This window comes from Hydra vulgaris, chromosome 13 (assembly GCF_038396675.1).
Source record: "Hydra vulgaris chromosome 13, alternate assembly HydraT2T_AEP".
Classification (NCBI taxonomy): Eukaryota; Metazoa; Cnidaria; class Hydrozoa; order Anthoathecata; family Hydridae; genus Hydra; species Hydra vulgaris.
In genome coordinates, this window is record NC_088932.1 from 56318735 (window position 1) to 56338578 (window position 19844).

The 19844-nt window shown below is 27.8% G+C and overlaps 1 long non-coding RNA gene across 1 annotated transcript; it reads left to right on the plus strand.

Annotated features, from left to right (window-relative positions):
• The first annotated feature begins 19049 nt into the window (after positions 1-19049).
• On the plus strand, positions 19050-19840 carry LOC136090247 (uncharacterized). The gene is made up of 5 exons (XR_010643289.1): positions 19050-19155; positions 19375-19398; positions 19490-19513; positions 19610-19633; positions 19751-19840. It is a non-coding gene; the product is annotated as an uncharacterized LOC136090247 (long non-coding RNA).
• The last annotated feature ends 4 nt before the right edge of the window (positions 19841-19844 follow it).

Genomic DNA, 19844 nt, shown 5'->3' on the forward strand with positions numbered 1-19844 from the left:
AAGTAACTATTCCACTAAATGCACAAAACTTGAATATAAAATGCATGAAAATTTCATTTCTGCACAGTTAATAGTAAAATCACAATCTTAAATATATGAAGGAAATAAAAATACAACAGCACATCCCAAAAAAACAATATTTGTGCACAAGGGACGTTTTTTCACTAAAACTAATGTAAAGTCCAGTATAGTCATGTAGGTCTAATTTTTTTACCAAAACCAATTTTAATGGAAATATGACTGGTATGCCATCATAGGCGCTATGCCATCATAGGCGCCTTTCCCCTATGTTTAATTCCTTCCTAGATAGACCGACCAGATTTTTTTAAAAGAAAAATAATATATTTCCTAAAACCAACGATAAACCGCAAAAAGGGTCAGATTTTTATGATGTTATGATTTTATATATGTAAACATATAAAAATCATTTATAAACGAAATTAAAACCATGTAAAGCCAATATGATCTGTTAATACATTATTTATTATATGAAACAGATTTTTAAGATTCTTTTCAGATTTTTTTACACTTTTTGTAACTTTTATTTTCTTTAATTTCTTCATAAAATTAATTAATTGCATGTAAGACTAATGGTCTTACATTTAATTAATGGTCTTACATTCAATTAATGGTCTTACATGCAATTAATGGTCTAATTAATTAGACCATTAATTAATTAATGCAATTAATGCAACTATTCTTAATACTTTCATTACATTCTTTTACTAACTTTCAAGTAGCATTTGTCGATCAAGGCACTTTAATTCATGAATAATTTTGGTTAATAAAATCACCTCCTCAACTGTGTAACTGTTAACTAAACAATTTCAGATTAAAAAATTTTTATTCATCATTATATAGGGGAGAGTGGGGTATTGGCGAACACCTAAGCGGGAATGCGAATTAAAGACACCAGTTATACAAAATTGATCATATTTATTGCTTATCAATTAGTTTAACTACTCAGTCACAAACCCTCAAAAGGAATTTTTAAAAATCTTATTATAAAATAAAAATTTATGCCAGAAATAAAACCATTGGTGTTCGGAATTACCCTACCTACGTGGGGTAATTCCGAACACATTGGGGGGCAATCACAAGCACTGTTGTGTAATAGCGAATAAAAAGCTAATTGTAATAACTAAGTCTAAAAACTATATTATGCAACAAAAACAAAAAAAAGGAGTGACTTTATTTCCATAGAAGCTACAACAGAGTGTTACTCAAGAAAAAAGTTGCATAAAATTATCAGAAAAATTTAAAATCAAATTATAGTGAACAACATCCGCAGCTTCATTACACTACTGCACGTCTGGAACTGAGCATAGGATCCCTTCTCAGCAGGTAAAAAAAAATTGTCGAATTTATTTTTTTACAATGCTGTTTTGACCATGTTCGGAGTTACCCCGCGTTCGCCATTACCCCACTCTCCCCTATATAAAAAAGTGCGTATTAGGCGATTTTCTGAAAAAGAGAGAGTATAAAAGAACTTACTTTCAAAAGGGTATAATACCCTAAAAAAGAGTACGTCTGGTCACCCTATTCCTAGGCATAGGAGCAGAAGTATATTGAATTTTGAAAAAAAAGTTTTCAATACGAAAATATACTTCTGTCAACAACAAAAAAATCACCATATATAAAAAAAATATCGCTGTGAAATTAAAATTTTTTGTTTTCAATTTCTACGGTTAGAAGTTGAGAAAATCGATTTTGAAAAAATAAATAAGTTTAGCTCCATATTATATCCACAGATTTACTTTAATTATAAAATAAAAATAGTTAGTTTCGATTAACCAAACCAACGACAAAACGGTTGTCATATAAAATGTTTGCCGCAGTTTAGGACCGCAGCCTTTTTAAAAGTTCTAAACTTTTTTAAATTAATTGACGCATGTGTACCTAAACATAGCGCTTATGATTTCATAGAACGCCATAATTCCTACTTTGAGCAGCTACTCACGAACCATACATTTTTTAAACTTTGCGTAAACAAACATGTGACTTGTCATTAAATTATCTTTCAAATAATATATATATATATATATATATATATATATATATATATATATATATATATATATATATATATATATATATATATATATATATATATATATATATATATATATATATATAGCTAATAATTTCTCTATAAAAAAAAATTATCAATTTGCTCGAATTTGTATTTAAAAAATAGGCCCAAAATGGCATTTCCTGTTCTCAAATACACGAAGCTTTTTTTTTGTCATGGCTGTCATCCTAACTAACTTTTGCGCAGAAGCATAACTTTATATAATTTTTTTCCAAGTATTACTCCAATTCCACCATACTATAAGAGGTCGTCCATAAAGTTCGTACGCTTTTATTTGACCCCACCCCCATTGGGGGTATGAGTAGCCTACCCCCGGCACTGGGTTTTAGACTTTGTTTTCAACATTACTGATCTCGAGTAAAGCTCGTTTTATACAGACTTTCTAAAGAGGGGTGTCTGAAAAAACGTCCTCCCTTAGTAAAGTTTATTTTTATTTAATTAGAATAATCTATTTTTAAATAACAAACAAATCACGACTTGACTGTGATACGATCTCGGATCTCCGCCGCGGAAGCATTAATTTAAAAAAAATTTCTTTATTTATACATATTCTAAAATTATATTAAATTTTTAATTAAAAAAAAGTGGGGAGGGGGTATTTCAAAAGCGTACGTACTTTTTATGGGGGAAAGGTTAAAGTACGTGTGGCAACTAGGGGAAGGAGCGTGGGTCAAATTTTTAAATTTTTGGCGTACGTACTTTATTGACGACCCCTAACTGTATAAAATATATAGTTATATATTATAATTATTGTTATTTAGCTATTACTTCTTGCTAATCGACTTGATTTATGCGTGTACATTAGGGTATATACTCATGCATCTTCTATTTTTGATTCAGAATGTCACTTTTCCTAGGTATTAACAAAGCCTGAATTGAAGCGTATAATTTTTTTGGTGAAAAAACAGTTTTTGAAAAAACATTGTTTTTTAAAAAGTACTGTTTTTTCCTTAAATATTGACTAGTAGTATAAAACGGGCGTTCTAGCTCATTTTTTTCAACTATATCTCTATTCATATTCTCATTTCATATTTTCATATAAAAAGTATAAAAAGCGGGTTCTGGCACATTTTTTCAACTATATCACTATCCATATTCTCATATCATATTTCATCCATATCAACAATAATATATTAATATATTATGATTACATCAATTTTATCAACTTACGCATAAAAGAAAACATACCATATCAGACTTATCAATTCTTTATTATCAACTCATGAGTTGAACGAATCAGGATATCCATACCACTTTACTAATAATTTGTTTGTAAGTTTACGAATAACTTTTTCAATCCTAAATATATCTTGATCCGTTTTTTGCATTTCTTGTTCATAAAAAGTACCTTGTATTTCTTCACCATTATAGTCAGTTAATTTATAAGTTGGTGGATCTGTGAACTGAACTTGTGACACTGTAAAAACTTTTCCAGTCCATCTCGGCGTGTATCCTTTTTCAAACGTTTCTTTCTTTTTAGTTATCCTAACTGTATCACCAATTGAAAACTTTGGTTTTACAGACTCTGATCGTACATTTCTATTTAGATTGAACCAAACAATATTTTCATTCTTTTTACTGCTAGCTTCAACTGGTGTCATTTTAATGGAAGAATGCTTCGTGTTGTTGTATTTATTTACCATTTCATCTAAGACGTCAATATATTTTTTAGTAGAATTTGCTGAAAAGTACTTAAACATTTTATCTTTCATTGTTCTATCCCAACGTTTAACTACACAACTTTTTTCTTCATTTTCAGTTGAGTATAACTCAACACCTAGAGCTTTAACATGTTTATTATAAAATTCTAAGCCTTTATCTACCCATATTTTTTGACACTTTCTTTTGTGGAAGATTTTATTTAAAGCATTAGCAACATCAACTCCAGTTTTACTCTTCAATGGAACAATCCATCCATACTTAGAAAAAACATCTATTACCATTAATAAGTATTTTATACCGTCATTGAATTTAGAGAAAGATTGCATGTCAACTAAATCAGCAGCCCATATTTCATCGATTCCATTTACAATCACTTTTCTTTTTCTGAAATGTTTTACATCTGGTTTATGAAGTTCGTTTGCAAGTTCGTCAGTCCATTTCAGATCTTTATCCTTTTCTTTTTCTTTGATCGTTTGCAGTTTTTTTTGAGTAGTTTCAACACCTAATCCAAACTTTGCTTTAGATGATATAATAGGTTTTATAATACCTCGTTCAATTCTTTCACGTATTGTTGGATTTTTTATAGAATCCATTTCTTCGATCATAATTTTATCAGCTAAATTTCTTTTTGCTGTGTCATTGAAGTATTTATAAGCAAGATCGTGATGGTAAGCTGCATTATCAACTCTATCTATAGGTTTACTCCATTCTTTATATGCGTCAGTAGAAGTTAATCTTTCATCTAAATTAGTACCAGGACCTGCAAAGTTCATATCCGGTAAATGCATTTCACCTGGAAACTTCGACCATGGTAGTTTTATTTTACGTGTTGCTGAATTAATCGAACTCACTAAATCTCCTCCTTTTTTTGAGGATACAAATTGAGTTTTTAATCTTCCACAAAGAGCATAATTTCCACGTTGCATATTTCTATTGTTTTTACTCACGACATTTTGCAAGTTTAGTGTATTTGTTTTTTTTCTACATTTAACGCAGTACATTTTATATATATAAAAAATTTTTTATTATAAAAATCTTGATATATAAAAAATGGATATTATAGATTTGTCATGGAATGCGAATAGCAATAAGAGAAATAATAATAAGTTGTTGCCTAGGAGTATAAGAGGAATTATTGTTGGAAAGTCGGGTTGTGGAAAAACTACTTTATTATTGAACTTACTTTTAAGACCTGGTTGGTTAGATTATAATAATTTACAAGTTTTTGGAAAGTCTCTTTTTTAACCAGAATACAAAATATTACAGCAATCTTTGAAAAAAAATTGCCAAAATAAGTTATTCTAGAACTATTTAATCTAAAAGACGAAATAAAAAAGTCAAATGCAAACCCTGCGCTTATAATTAAAGGTATTTCAAAAAATTTAAATGAGAAAACAGATATAGAGTGTAAGTTTTTTGAAACGGAAGAAGATGTACCAGATCCTAAAGATTTAGATATTCGTAAGAATAACTTGATGATATTTGATGATTTACAACTAACAAAGCAAAACAAGTGTGAAAAATATTATATAAGAGGAAGACATAGTAATGTAGATTGTTTCTATCTTGCACAAAATTATTTTATGTTACCTAGGCAAACTATACGAGAAAATACAAATTTTATTTGCTTATTTCCACAAGATTCAAAAAATTTAAATCACATATATAATGATCATGTTTCAAGTGATATGGAAAAAGATGAGTTTAAAATTTTTTGTAAAAAAGCATGGACAAATCCTCATGGATTTGTTGTTATAGATCTATCTTCTAAGAAAGATTATGGAAAATATAGAAGTGGATTAAATTGTTTTAACATACCCAGTTTTTGAAAAAAAAATAAAATCTTATATAAAAAATGACATGTTTATTAGTGAGCGGAAATTGTAGTTTATTAAGAACTATTTTTAGCCCTGTTATTAAATTTAGAGAAGACAGAGAATATGAAAGGGCACTAGTTCGTGTAGATACATCTTACAGTTTTTTTTCAAACAATAATTTTAGATATAGCAAAGATAATGGATCAACTTGGAAGGATATAAACATTCCAGTTGGATCTTATGAAGTTGTTGATATAAATAATTACATCCAATCGACGATGATATTAAACGGTGATGCAACTTCAGCAGTTGCAAATATTACAATTGTAGCAAATAAGAATACATTAAAAGCAAATTTAACTATTGCAACTGATTATAAAGTTGATTTTACAACTTCAAATTCAATTAGAAGTATTTTTGGTTTTGACAGTGGAATATATTCAGCAGGATACTATATCTCAACTAATATAGTAAACATATTAAGTGTTAATAGTATACTAGTAACAAGTGATATAATAGAATCATCATTTGTAAATGGAGCAACTAGTAACGTTATACATTCATTTTTCCCAGATGTAGGTCCAGGATATAAAATTATTGAAAAGCCGAATTTTGAAACTTATTCACCACTAATACTAAAACAAATATCAAAAATGGAAACTAGATTGGTTGATCAAGATGGAAATCTTTTAAATTTACGAGGAGAAGAAGTAACTATTAGATTTCATATAAGAGAAGTAGATAAGTCGTAAAAATATTTTTTTTTTTAATTATTTTACTTACATATAAAAATGAGTAATTATACTAATATTAAAGTAAATATTTCAGAAGGGCAATTGAAAAAAATTAAAAAAGTAATTGATGAAGGTGGTTATGGAGCTAGTATTAAATTAGCTCATTCAGATCTTAATGGCGATCATGTATTAGCTGAAACAAAAAGGCAATTGAATAAAATTACGAAAGCATATGAAAATGGTACTGGTGTGATAATTAATTTAAGTAAAGCGCAACTCATTCACATTTCTAAAATAGAGGGTGGATTTCTAGGAGCACTATTACCTTTCCTTGGTAGTGCTGGAAGATTTTTAGTATCAAGCATTGCTCCAGCTCTTACATCAGGTTTATTGGCAGGAGTAGGTTCAGCAGCTGGATCAGCTATGGTTGATAAAATTGCTGGAAGGGGTGTTGTGTACTTAAAAAAGAATGGAAAAGGAATTAAAATGACTGCTGCAGGAAATGGTTTATATTTGAGACCATGGAATAGAGGTAGTTCTATCCCAGTGGGCACAGGACCTAAATAAGACGTCTTTTGAATGTTCAAAAGACGTCCAAAACGTTCAAAAGACGTTTAAACGACGTCTTTTTTACGTCCTGTGCCCACTGGGATAGGTGATGGATTGTACTTACGTAGTGGAAATGGATGTACATCAACAGGATCAGGTTTATTATTAGGACCAAATTCACCATTTGCTAATATTCCATTTTTGAATATACTTTTCTGATTTATTAAATTTATTTTCTTTATATAATAAAAAGAAATGCCGTTACATATTTTAGGAAATATACCACGTGAACCTCCAAATCAACTTATTTATTCTAAAGTATACGCAAAGATATTCAAAGATTTAGAGCATCCTTCAGTATTAATAGATAATAATAAGTATGAAATATTTGCGCAACAAGACATTACAATAAAATCTCTATCACATCAATTTATTATTTTAAAGTTTGGTGCTGTAGTTAATGAAGGTGTTGTGATAGTTTCATTAAAAGAAGAACTTAAACGAAAAATGTTAAGTTTGCAAAACTCTGTAATATCAGAGACTGTTGATGATATTATGATAAATGTTGTTAATAATTCTGATTCTGATATATTGATTAAAAAAGGGGATAGTTTATGTTTTGTGAATTTATTGTAATTATTTTTTAAAAAATTATATTTTTAAAAAATTATTTTTTACTTATTAAAATGGAGTTTAATTGCAAAAAGCTATGTAATAATATTTATTCAGATATACAAAATGATAAAAATATTAATCAGTTATATCCAAACCTTCCAAGTGCACCTGATGAAGAAAATAAGATTATTAGTGCACATCTATATCGTCTAAACACAATTAGTGAGATTCAAAAAGAAATAGAGAGTGAGAGAGAAAAGAGAAATATGTTAAGTTAAAAGTACCATAGAGCTGTAAAAATAATTTTAGCAATTGACAATTCATTACTAGCAAGCACTATGGCACTTGGAACTATTGGAATTAGCTTTTTAGCAACAATAGTTGCAGCACCAGTAGCTATTGCATGTGAAGGTGCAGCATTAGGAGCAGGTGTTTTATCATTAATAGGAGGACAAGTTAATAAAAAATTAAATTTAAAAGCAGAAAAGCATGAAAAGATTAAAGTACTTGCTGACTCAAAACTAAATACAATAAGTGACTATATTTCTAAAGCTTTAGTAGATGGAAATATAGATGACAATGAATTTAAACTAATACTTAGTAAACTTGAAAAATTCAAAGCTATGCTTGAACAAATTAGAACAAATTCAAAAGAAATAATGAATGAACAAACTAAAGAATCATTCATTAAACAAGGAAGAGATGAAGCAATTAATATACTCCAAAACAAATTTAGCAAAAATATAAACGTCAAAACATAACGTTTTACGTTTTTTATCTTTATTTATAAAAAAAGCAAAATGCCATTTCTAAAAATTGAAGATCCTGAAATAAGGGATAAAATTGTTAAAGGTTACTTAGATAATAAAAAAAGAGTAAAGCAGAATGATTTAAATGAAACTAATATACAGTCAGGCTTAGATAGTCTTGATAGTCTAGGAAAAATTGCAACAGATTATATAAAAATGTATACTAATAGTAAAAAATCTACAGATACTACATTTGGGATACGCGATGAAGATGGTATATTTTATATTGGAAAAAAACCAATACATATTAATGATAATGATATAATTATTGATGATGAAAAATATTATGGTACTCCTGGCCTTTGGGAATTGATAGTAAAGTTTAATCCTAATAAAGGAGTATATAGTGAAGACGATGTTAAAAAATATCAAGATATATTAATACAAACAGATGCAATTACTTCTGAAAAACCATACAAACCAAAGTCTTATCGTAGTGTAAAATACAGAGAAGTAATATCTCCTATTTGGAAAAATATAAAAGAAAATAGGAAACGTGAATTAAGAGGAAAAGGAATTGAAGGTAGAGTACAAACTATAATTCTTCCTAGTGACCCTGATGCATTAGTTGATCGGCTTTATTTGTGTATAGCTGCATGGAAAGCAGGTAAGACTGGAGCAAGAAATGAAGGTGTTGCAATTTGTGATGAATTATTACGTCAAAATGAAATAGATAATGAACAGTATAAAGCAATACAAAATCTTTTATAATTATATCTCATTGTATATAAAAAAAATATATAGTACATAAAAATGCTAATTGTTAATAATAAGAGATATAAAAAAATATATGTTGTTGGAGGAAGTGGTATATTCGACATAATAAAAAATTTATTTAAACGAGCAGCATCATCAAGTGTAACAAGAGTGTCATCAGATATGTTGAAGAAAATGGCTGCTACTGATTTAGGAAAAACTGCAATAACTGCTGCTAAATCAGCAGGAAAAGAACTTTCAAAATCAGCATTAGAAGCTGCTACAAATGCTGCAGTTGAAAAAGGAAAACAATTAATTGAAAAAGCATCTTCAAAAATAGCTTCACAACCTGTTATTAGTGAAAAAAGTAAAGAAATACTTTCAAATTTGATAGCATCTAGGTCTAAGGATCTAAATAATCAAAGATTTTACATGGAATCAAATGAAGATGAATTAAAAAAAGTACCGTGCAAAGGTCGCTCATGCAAAGTATCAAATAAAAATGCTGTAAGAATAGAAGATCTAGTTAAAATGGGACGAGGACTTCGACTTGCGTAAATTTAGCTTTCGTAAATTTTTTATATATCGTTTTTTAAGAATTGTCAATTAAAAAAAATTTTTTATATTGTATATAAAAAAATAAAATGACGACTTTTGAAGTATTTAGTTTTATTGAAATTCCAGTAATAGATAATGGAATTGAAAGATGTGAAGATAGTGAATATGAACCCATTGTTGAAACAAATCTAAATTTTGGAGATATAAAAATTATCGTTCCAGAACAAAATTTGTTTTCACTTCCATCTAAAGCGTATCTCTTATTTGAAGGGCAACTTGTTAAACTATCTGATGGATCAGCTTATGCTGATGCAGATCCAGTAGCTCTTACAAATAATGGTATTATGCAATTATTTTCTAAAATAACATACCAATTAGGAAACCAAGATATAGAAGCTATTTATAATCCAGGTCAAGCAACTACAATGCTAAGATTGCTTATTTATTCAAATGACTTTCAATTATTGCAAGGATTAAATCAATTGTAGTATAAAGATACAGCATCAACAGCAGTAGCTGCTGATAACACAGGTTTTGCAACAAGGCAACAATACATAATTAAAAGTCCAACTACAAACGGTACATTTTCATTTTGCGTACCTTTAAGACACATTTTTGGATTCTGTGATGACTACGACAAAGTTATTTATGGACTTAAACATACAATAATTCTTACAAGACAAAGTAATAATCCTGCAATTTTTAGGCTTGCTGCTGCAGCTGCAGGAAAAGTTAATCTTACTAAAATATCATTGTTTATTCCAAGTGTGAAACCATCACTTGAAGAAAAGAAAAAAATTGATAATGAAATTAAAAGAAAAGTGGTAGCTCCATTAAGTTTTAGAATGCGTCAGTTAGATACTACAACTGTTCAACAAGCTACTATATTTGGTTGGCAATTAAGTTGTGCTGAAATTCCAAGATACGTTATTGTCGGATTTCAAACAAATAGAAATGCTGGAGACCAAACTGTCAATTCGGTATTAATTGATCATTGTGACTTGAAAAATATTTACGTTATTTAACGTCTGTTCACAAAAAATCCGGACTGATTTCAAATGTACGCAAATTGTTCTAAATTTCGAATTTTCGATTCGAAATTTTTAAATTTAATCGGTCAACAACAACAGATTCATTTTGTGGCAAAATTGAGTTTAAATAATTAATTTAAATAAACATGGAGCATCTAAAAGAGAACGATGTTAGAAATGTGATTGGAAATTTTTATAAACAAAACATAAACAGTGGAAAGAAATTTACAGTGGATCATTTTAAGAAAATGGGAATCGCTAAATCTACAATTTATGACATAATTAAAAGGTCAGAAAATAATTTGCCAATGAATAGAAAAATTGGTTGCGGCAGAAAACCTTTTAAAATTACACCAGAAAAGAGAGAGTCCATGATTGCAAGAGCAGAAGAGAGAATCGGGATTTCGCAAAGAAAATTGGCACTAAAATATAAGATAAGCGTTTCATACGTAAATAGATTATTAAGTATGCATGGACTAAAGTATACCAAAAGAAAAAATGCACCAAAAACAACAGAAAAGCAAGAAATTAAACAAAAGAAAAACTTATTAAAACTTTCAAAAACTTTTTTCAAGCCATCAAATGAGTTTGAAATCATCATGGACGATGAATCTTATTTCTGTGTAAATGGTGCAAATTGTTCACAAAACTCTGGCTACTATACAAAGGATAGTTCTCAAACTGATCCTAACATTAAATTCAACTTCAAAAAAAAGTTTGACGAGAAAGTTCTCGTTTGGATTGCAATCAGTCGTTTTGGTCATTCATCGCCTTATTTTGCTGTAAAAAACTGTGCACTGGATGCAAAAACTTATTCTAAAGAATGTATTACAAAAAGACTTCTTCCATTTATAAATTCCAAGCATCAAAACATGAAAATTTTATTTTGGCCTGACGGAGCGAGATGTCATTATGCAAAACACACATTAGAAACTTACAACACTTTAGGTATTAACTTTGTCGACGCTCGAAATGTATCGCAGTTAAGGCCAATTGAAAATTTTAGGGCACATTTAAAAGCAAAAGTTTATGGAAATGGATTTACTGCGAAAAATCTTGACCACCTTAAGAATAGAATTCGATTAAAGTTGAAAGAGTTTGATCCAGACTACTTTTTCAACCTAATGGATTGAGTCAAAACTAAAGTTCGAAAAGCCGCTGATTTAGGACCACTTTCGGTTATAAAATAGTTAACAATGTCCAGTCACTCATTTTAGTTAAAATTTTTGTCAAAAATCGATTAATTTTGTATTCAATTAAGAACAATTTTTCATTCCGGATTTTTTGTGAACAGACGTTATAATAATAGCACTATCCAATATCCTGCTTTTGATTATTATTGCTCATTTCCAAATCAGCAATTTTTAAGAATTTATAGAGATGCATCAATGTTTAAAGAAAGATTTTATGGAATGAATGAAATTATTGCAAACAGCAATATAACTCCTTCTGACTATAAAGATTTATACCCAATATTTATTTTTGATGTTAGCAAACAATCAGAAAAATTAAAATCAGCTACAGTACAACTACAAGTTAAAGCATTTTTTAATACAACTGTACCAGCAAATACTCAAGCATATGCTATTGTAATATCTGATAAGATGATGAAACTTGTATCAGATGCTAATAAATTTGATGTTAAATAAATTTTTTGAAAATAAACTTTTTGAAAATTATTAAAAATTTTTTTCTTTATATAATAAAAATGTTTTATACAAAGAAAAGTTTAAAAAGTTTATTAGAAGAAAATAACATTTCAAAAACATCTGACAATATCGCTACATTGCTAATGATTGCAATGGAAAATGGGTTAGTAGATAAAGAATCTATTATGTCTCAAGTGAAAGAAGTAACTGAGAAAAGATCAGTTGGAAGACCTAGAATACATCCAGTAAAAGAAGTAGATCCTTCGGATCCATGCAAAGTAACTGAAAAAAGATCAGTTAGAAGACCTAGAATACATCTAGTAAAAGAAGAGAAAAAAGAAATAGATCCAAAATATGAAAGATTAAAAACAATTAAAAAAAAACCAGTCACTATTAAATTAACAAACATGGAAACAGGAGAAGAAACAGTATATAAATCCTTATATAGCGCAATGCGTGAAACTGGTCATGGATATAGATATCTTGAAATGCGCGATGGTAAGATTGATAATGGTTATAAGATTGAAATATCAAATTCTGAAAAATTAAAAAAAAATTAGAATATATTAAAAAAAAATCTTTATATATAAAAATAATGGCATTTATAACAATTGATTCATTTGATATTAAAAATTTATTTGTAAAAGATATATTCAAAGCTGATAAGCTAGTTCCATATCAAAATACAACTTGCATATAAATATCCAACAGGTTCTGGTCCTGTTCTCATTAAAACATTACCTTCTTTTTCCTATGGTGTGTGTGAAAATAGAGATTTTAAAAATGATAAGCTTAATGGTTATTCAATGTCATTTGTATGTGATAAAGAAAAATCTGATGAACAAGAAAAGTTTATTGCAATGATTGAAACTATTGAAAAATTTTGTAGAGATCAAATTGAAGTATATAAAAATAAGATAAAAAAATCTAAAGTTAATCTTGCTAATTTAAAAATTTTAAGATATAATGCAGATAAACCTACAATAATATATGGAAAGTTATTTACAAGTAATAAAGATTTAGAAATAACTACAGTTTTCCGTCGTAGAAAAACTAAAAGTGAAGTAGATCCTTCAGATCAATGCAAAGTAAATCCGAAGGATACTGTAAAATCACTTGTTATAGCTTTACCTTATGATTATATCAATCAAAGATGTGAAGCTATTGGATGCTTAAAGATTGAAGGTATTTTTATTGGTTCAATGATAGAGTCAATACAAGTTAAACTTCAAGAAGTAGTTATTGTTAAAAAGATTTCTAATTTTACTAGTATAATGAACGATTTAGATTTAGGAAGTGAATCAGATATAGATGAAGTAATAGGAATGTTTAAAGATGAGACATGAGGAGCACAAATTGAAGAATTTGTTGGACTCAGATCAAAGTTGTATTCTTACAAAGTACACGGAAAAGATAACAAAAAATGCAAAGGAGTAAAGAAAAATAATGTTAAAAAGTATATAACACATGAAGATTATAAAGATTGTTTATTAAACAAAAGAGATCATATTAGGAAAATGAATGTAATAAGATCATACTCACATGAAATTTACACAGAAGAGATCAATAAAATAGCATTAAGCGCAGAAGACGATAAAAGAGTAATTTTAGAAGATGGAATACACACATTAGCATATGGACACTACAAACTAAAAGAAAATAAGACAATAGGACAATAAGACAATAAGTTAAGGAACCCAAGGGGTAGGGGATCCGAAAAATTATTTTTTGAGAAAAAAATAATTTACAAATAAAAATGGAAAATAAACTTGTCAATGTTGAAGGAATAATTCTACCTAATGAACCACTAACAAGTTTTCAATTAATCAAAGCAGCAAAAAATGATTTCACTGGATTTGCTGGTACAAAGACAGTGATAAAAAACTAAGTTTTGACTTTTATGGTCTACTACCTCCTGTTGAAATTATTAACTATTTAAAAAGTCCTATTTATGATAACAGTGAAAGAGTTCAATTTGGAAATACCTCATTCTGCGGACACTTGTGTTTGTATGTTTTGAAAAAACTAGATGAAGGATACGATTTTCAGAATATTATTAATAATCTATGGTAATTTTTTTATTTATATATAAAAATGCCTGTCGATATATTCGGTACTACTACTTCAGATGTATATTTAAATGGTTTAATAATATCTGAAGCTAATAACTTGTTCATTCGTAGAGATGGACAAAATAATGCAACTAGTAATATTAATATGAATTCTAATAAATTAATAAATGTAGCAGATCCTACTAACTCACAAGATGCTGCTACAAAGAATTATGTTGATAATAATTCACTTAGTCTTAATGAATTAGGGATAATACCAAATTCAAGTTTAAATTGCCTTGGGTTAAAATACAAGACTATTCCACCAAATACAGGTGCTGATGCAACAACAGTTTTTACACAAGCTACTGGTCCTGGTATTCTTAGAAAACTATGGTTAGCATTCCAAGGATCAGATCCTAATATCAATGTTCCAAGTAATGTATTTCTTAGAATATATGCAAATCATGCACTTTGCATAGGAGATTATTCTACTTCTACACAGAGCATTGGAGATAACAATATTCCTTTAGCTTGTGATATGTTAATTGCACCACTTGGTGGACCATTTTATGCAAACTCTTTTCAAGGTTGTAATGTATTTACAGCTAATGCATTAGGAGGATACTTTACAGTTGATATGCCATTTACTGAAAGTCTAGTCATTCAATTATACAATAATACTAAACAAAACGTTTCATATTGGATACAACCTCATATTACAATGACTACATCAATACTTAAATCATTGTCACTTATTAAATTATACTCAACAGAATTTAGATTTAATCCCACAACTTATCATAAAGAATATATCTTATTAGACACTACAGACAATGCTAAACAAGGTGTTTATTTTAAGTATATTAGAATGCATGTAATTGGAATAGCTGGAAATTGGTGGGAATCTAGAGTACGCATGTATGTAGCATACAATTTTCCAGCAAGTACGAACTATGTTATGAATACATTGACACCTTATGATGGAGATAGTAAAGGAACAGTAGGATATCCTGGCTTTGATAATAATAGTGTATGCATATTTGCATCATCTGGTTTAGAAGACTTTTATCTCTCTTTGTGGAACAGTGTTAATATTAATTCATTTTCAAATGAATCATCTGGACTATTGTATCAATCAAGTAGTGTAATTGGATCTACAACTACTATCTCATTTTACAAAAATTTTACTGATTCCATGCCTAGTGTTCCTACTAGAAAGAGATTAGTAGTTACATTAACCTCTGGTGATGAAGTAGTTGGCCAATCTGGAAGTTTTACTTTAATAGGACATGTTTTCTTTTATGCGTAAGTTGATGAAAATGATGTAACCATAATATATTAATATATTATTGTTGATATAGATGAAATATGATATGAGAATATGGATAGGGATATAGTTGAAAAAATGTGCCAGAACTCGCTTTTTATACTTTTTATATGAAAATATGAAATGAGAATATGGATAGGGATATAGTTGAAAAAAATGAGCTAGAACGCCCTTTTTATACTACTTTGACTATTTATGTTACAATAGTATTCATAATGACTGTTTAAAATATTGATTAACCCTATTTTTATAATAATAGAATGTTTTTTATTTTTTTAAATATTATTTTGTGTATAAGTGCTTGTTAGGGTTTATCAACACTAATCTGAGTATTTAAAAGGTCCTAAAAAGTTTCTTTAAACTGAATTTCCAACATTAAGCAATGTCTTGATTTGCAACTAGAAAAAATAGTTTATGATAAAAATCCACGTAATTTATCTATGCAAAAAGTTTTTTCTAATGTTGCCCATGAAATTGAAAAACGATGGTTTATTTCTAACAGAGTTAAAAAAAACCTTTAGTACCTATAGTTTCTTTTAACTCTGTTTGATTTAAAAGAACCTATAGGTACTATAGGTTCTTTTAACTTAAACAGAGTTATAACCCAGTCGGCATATCTAGTATTGTAAATACTCGGAGTATTGATCACGTATAACATACCGCCGTTGATACCAGAAAAATACGCATTTAGTTTTAAGTTTCGAATTCGAGTTTAATACCACTTATTTATCAAAAGTACGTATTATTTAATACGCAGTGGCTACAGTACCGGCTGCTAGATCTCTTACGCCAGCAGCTAGAGTACTGGCTGGTCTGGGTTCTAACTAATTAGTCTATACGTGTCCGTAAATAATTACTAATTTTTGAATGTGATAAGCGGTTAGCACTCGATAAGATGCATCAAAGGTACACTTAGAGCTTTTTTAAAAGCGCCGACCTAGAAAGCGCGTCACAAGTTTAGCGCATGCGTCTTTGCAAAAAAGAAACACCACAAAAAAAACGTTTGTCTGACGCTACTTAAAAAAAAGTGAAAAAAACGTGGAACAAAATTTTAGCACAAAAATCGGCTCCGTAAAACGCGATTTCCGCGTACCTAATATATGTGTGTGTGTGTATATAGTTATATATATATATATATATATATATATATATATATATATATATATATATATATATATATATATATATATATATATATATATATATATATATATATAACTATATATATAACAATATATATATATATATATATATATATATATATATATATATATATATATATATATATATATATATATATATATATATATATATATATATATATATATATATATATATATATATACAATATGATTTATATATATATAATATGATGAATATATATATATATATATACTTACTCAAAACCTCTTCAGCGACATTTATTTTTTTAACTCTGAAATAATAAATTTACAATAGTAATATAGAATTAAAAAGTAAAGCTTAAAAAGGCTTAATTCGAATAGCACGCTTAAATTGATTTGTCCCATGATGAACTTTATTGCAAAGACGCATGCGCTAAACTTATTACGCGCATTCTAGGTCTGCGTTTTAAAAAAAATTATAAGTGTACCTTTGATGCATCTTATCGAGTGCTAACCTTGATAAACGGTGGGAATGCACTATAGGCGACACAAATTGCTTGATATATTAAATATTGACGTAAGTAACTTCAATTTAAATGTACAGCAGCTTTTAAAAGATGTAAAAAATATAATTTTCTCTGAATTAAGAGTTTAATTTATAACTTGAATAAAACAACTTATTATTACTGTAATTTAAAATGAAATGCATTAATCTAGGTATGTTACATCTCGCGTTTTACGGAACCGATTTTTGTGCTAAAAAACTGTTCCACGTTTTTAGAACTTCGCGTTTAGGCAGTATGGTAGGATGGTGTTTTGTAGCATATTTTTTTAGAATTTTATATTAACTTTTTTTTTTAACTAAGTTTTTCTAAAAGTAGAATAGTTGAACTTTTTTAAAGAGTATTTTTTTATTATATTGACGTAAGTTAAAGTGTTATTTATTGATATCAAAAAGTGTGTTGTACTTCTTGTGCTTAGTAAATGTTAAAGATATTATCTTTTTTTTTTCTATCTTATTCTTTTTTTTAAGCTTATATGTTATATGGAGAGGGGGGGGGGGGGTACTGAAGGATATTAAATATTCGTTTTTATAAGTCAATAACAATTACTATTAAAAAGTTTTTCTAATAGAAAATATAATACATGTTTTCATAATATTATAATACTATAAAATATTATTACTAATATTATTGTCTAATATTTATAATACTATTATAAATATTAGACAATAATATTAGACATAATATTACGTCTATTATATCTATTATATAATAATATATCTATTATATCTAATATTAAATCTATACCCAATAATATTAGACATAACATAATATATTATGTCTAATATTATTGGGTATTAATAATACTATTATATATTATTTAATAATTTATTATACTAATACTATAAGACTAATAGTATTAGTATAATAAATTATTAAATAATATATAATAGCAGCGCCGTAACTAGCTTTTCTAGTGCCCTGTGCAAAATTTCATTTTTCGGCCCCCTAAGCCTAACTTTTTTTTGGAAAAATTGTAAATAAAAAATATATTCTAATATATTTACTACGGGCCCTGTGCAAGTGCACCTGCCTAGTTACGCCACTGTATAATAGTATTATTAATACCCAAAATATTAGACATAATATATTATATTATGTCTAATATTATTGGGTATAGATTTATCAATATGATACTTATAAAGTCTGTTTAAAATAAAGTAATATTATTGGATTTAGCAAAAAAACTATTATAAAAATGGCTAAACACTCCGATCTAATCGATGAGTTGTCTCAGAGAAATTTGTTCGACAAAAATGCAGACAATGTAAACATCAGTTAGTTAATTTAGTTTAGTATTAGTTATTTGTATTTCACCTTTTAGTTTAGTAATATGTTATTTGTATTTCACTTTTTATAAAGTGGTTTGCTAAAAGTATAAAAAGTTCTTACTTAAATCTATAAATATAATTATTTTACGTTTTAAATTTATGTTTGTTAATGAAACTTAATTGATGAGTTTGAAGTTTTGATTCTTTAGATCAACAAGCGCTAGAGAGAATTAGTTAGTATTATTTTTTAAGTTATTTCTGTTAGTAATTTACTATTTAAAAATTTGGTTTTATTATTCAATCAGCATTACTTGTATTCGAAAGTTTTATACATTGTATTAGAGACTAACAGTATTTTATGCTGTCTATCCATTATACTCATAGTTTTACTTAATAATACTTTATTTCTCTATAGGTCAATTAGAAAAGGAAATCAGTAAGGAAAGTTAATATATAATTATATTGTTTTTTAATTTGTTTAAAGTATAGTGCCATGTGTCCAATAATTATTTTATCTAATCAGTTCTAATTTAAAAGCTACTTAGTTTAATTTATTTTAATTGACTACATTCTTTTTTTTTTTTAGGTGATTTGAAAAGAAATAGTAAGTAAAATAAAGTTGAATGATTTGATGAGTTATAATGTTTACTAGTTCCTAACTTTGACGGATTTTTAAATTTTAATTTGACTCTAGTGGTTCTATTACTAGAACCACTAGAGTTAAATTAAGATTTTACATTAAGTTTTTTTCTGCTAAGAGTAAAAATTTAATTTATGAAATTGTTACCTATTACATAAAAATCTTTTTTCTTGTTATCTTTAGTTGCACCTCCTTCTGTTGCCCCTGGTGAGAGTGTCTTTTTCATTTTTTACACTTATTTGGTTTATTATTGATAATTTTATTTTACTTAAATAATACTTTTTCTTTTAATTTTTAGTTGTGTCTCCTTCTGTTACCACTGGTAAGGTTCTTTATTTTACTTGTTTAAGTAATGATAAAACATTTATATTATCTGATCTAAAATCATATAAATAATGCACACTCTTTTAATCTTCAGTTGCATCCACCTCTGCTACCACTGGTAGGGTTAAATATAATTTATTTATTTACAAGATTTTCATATACAGGTGATGTTATGTTTCATTTATTATAACCATTATTTTCACATATATTTTGCATAATTTACATTTTGCTTCAGCGTTAACATATGATGATTATAAAATCTATCGTGCTCAGCACCCAGGACCCCTAACAAGTCAATCTTTTTTAAATTGGGTCCACCATGGTGAAAA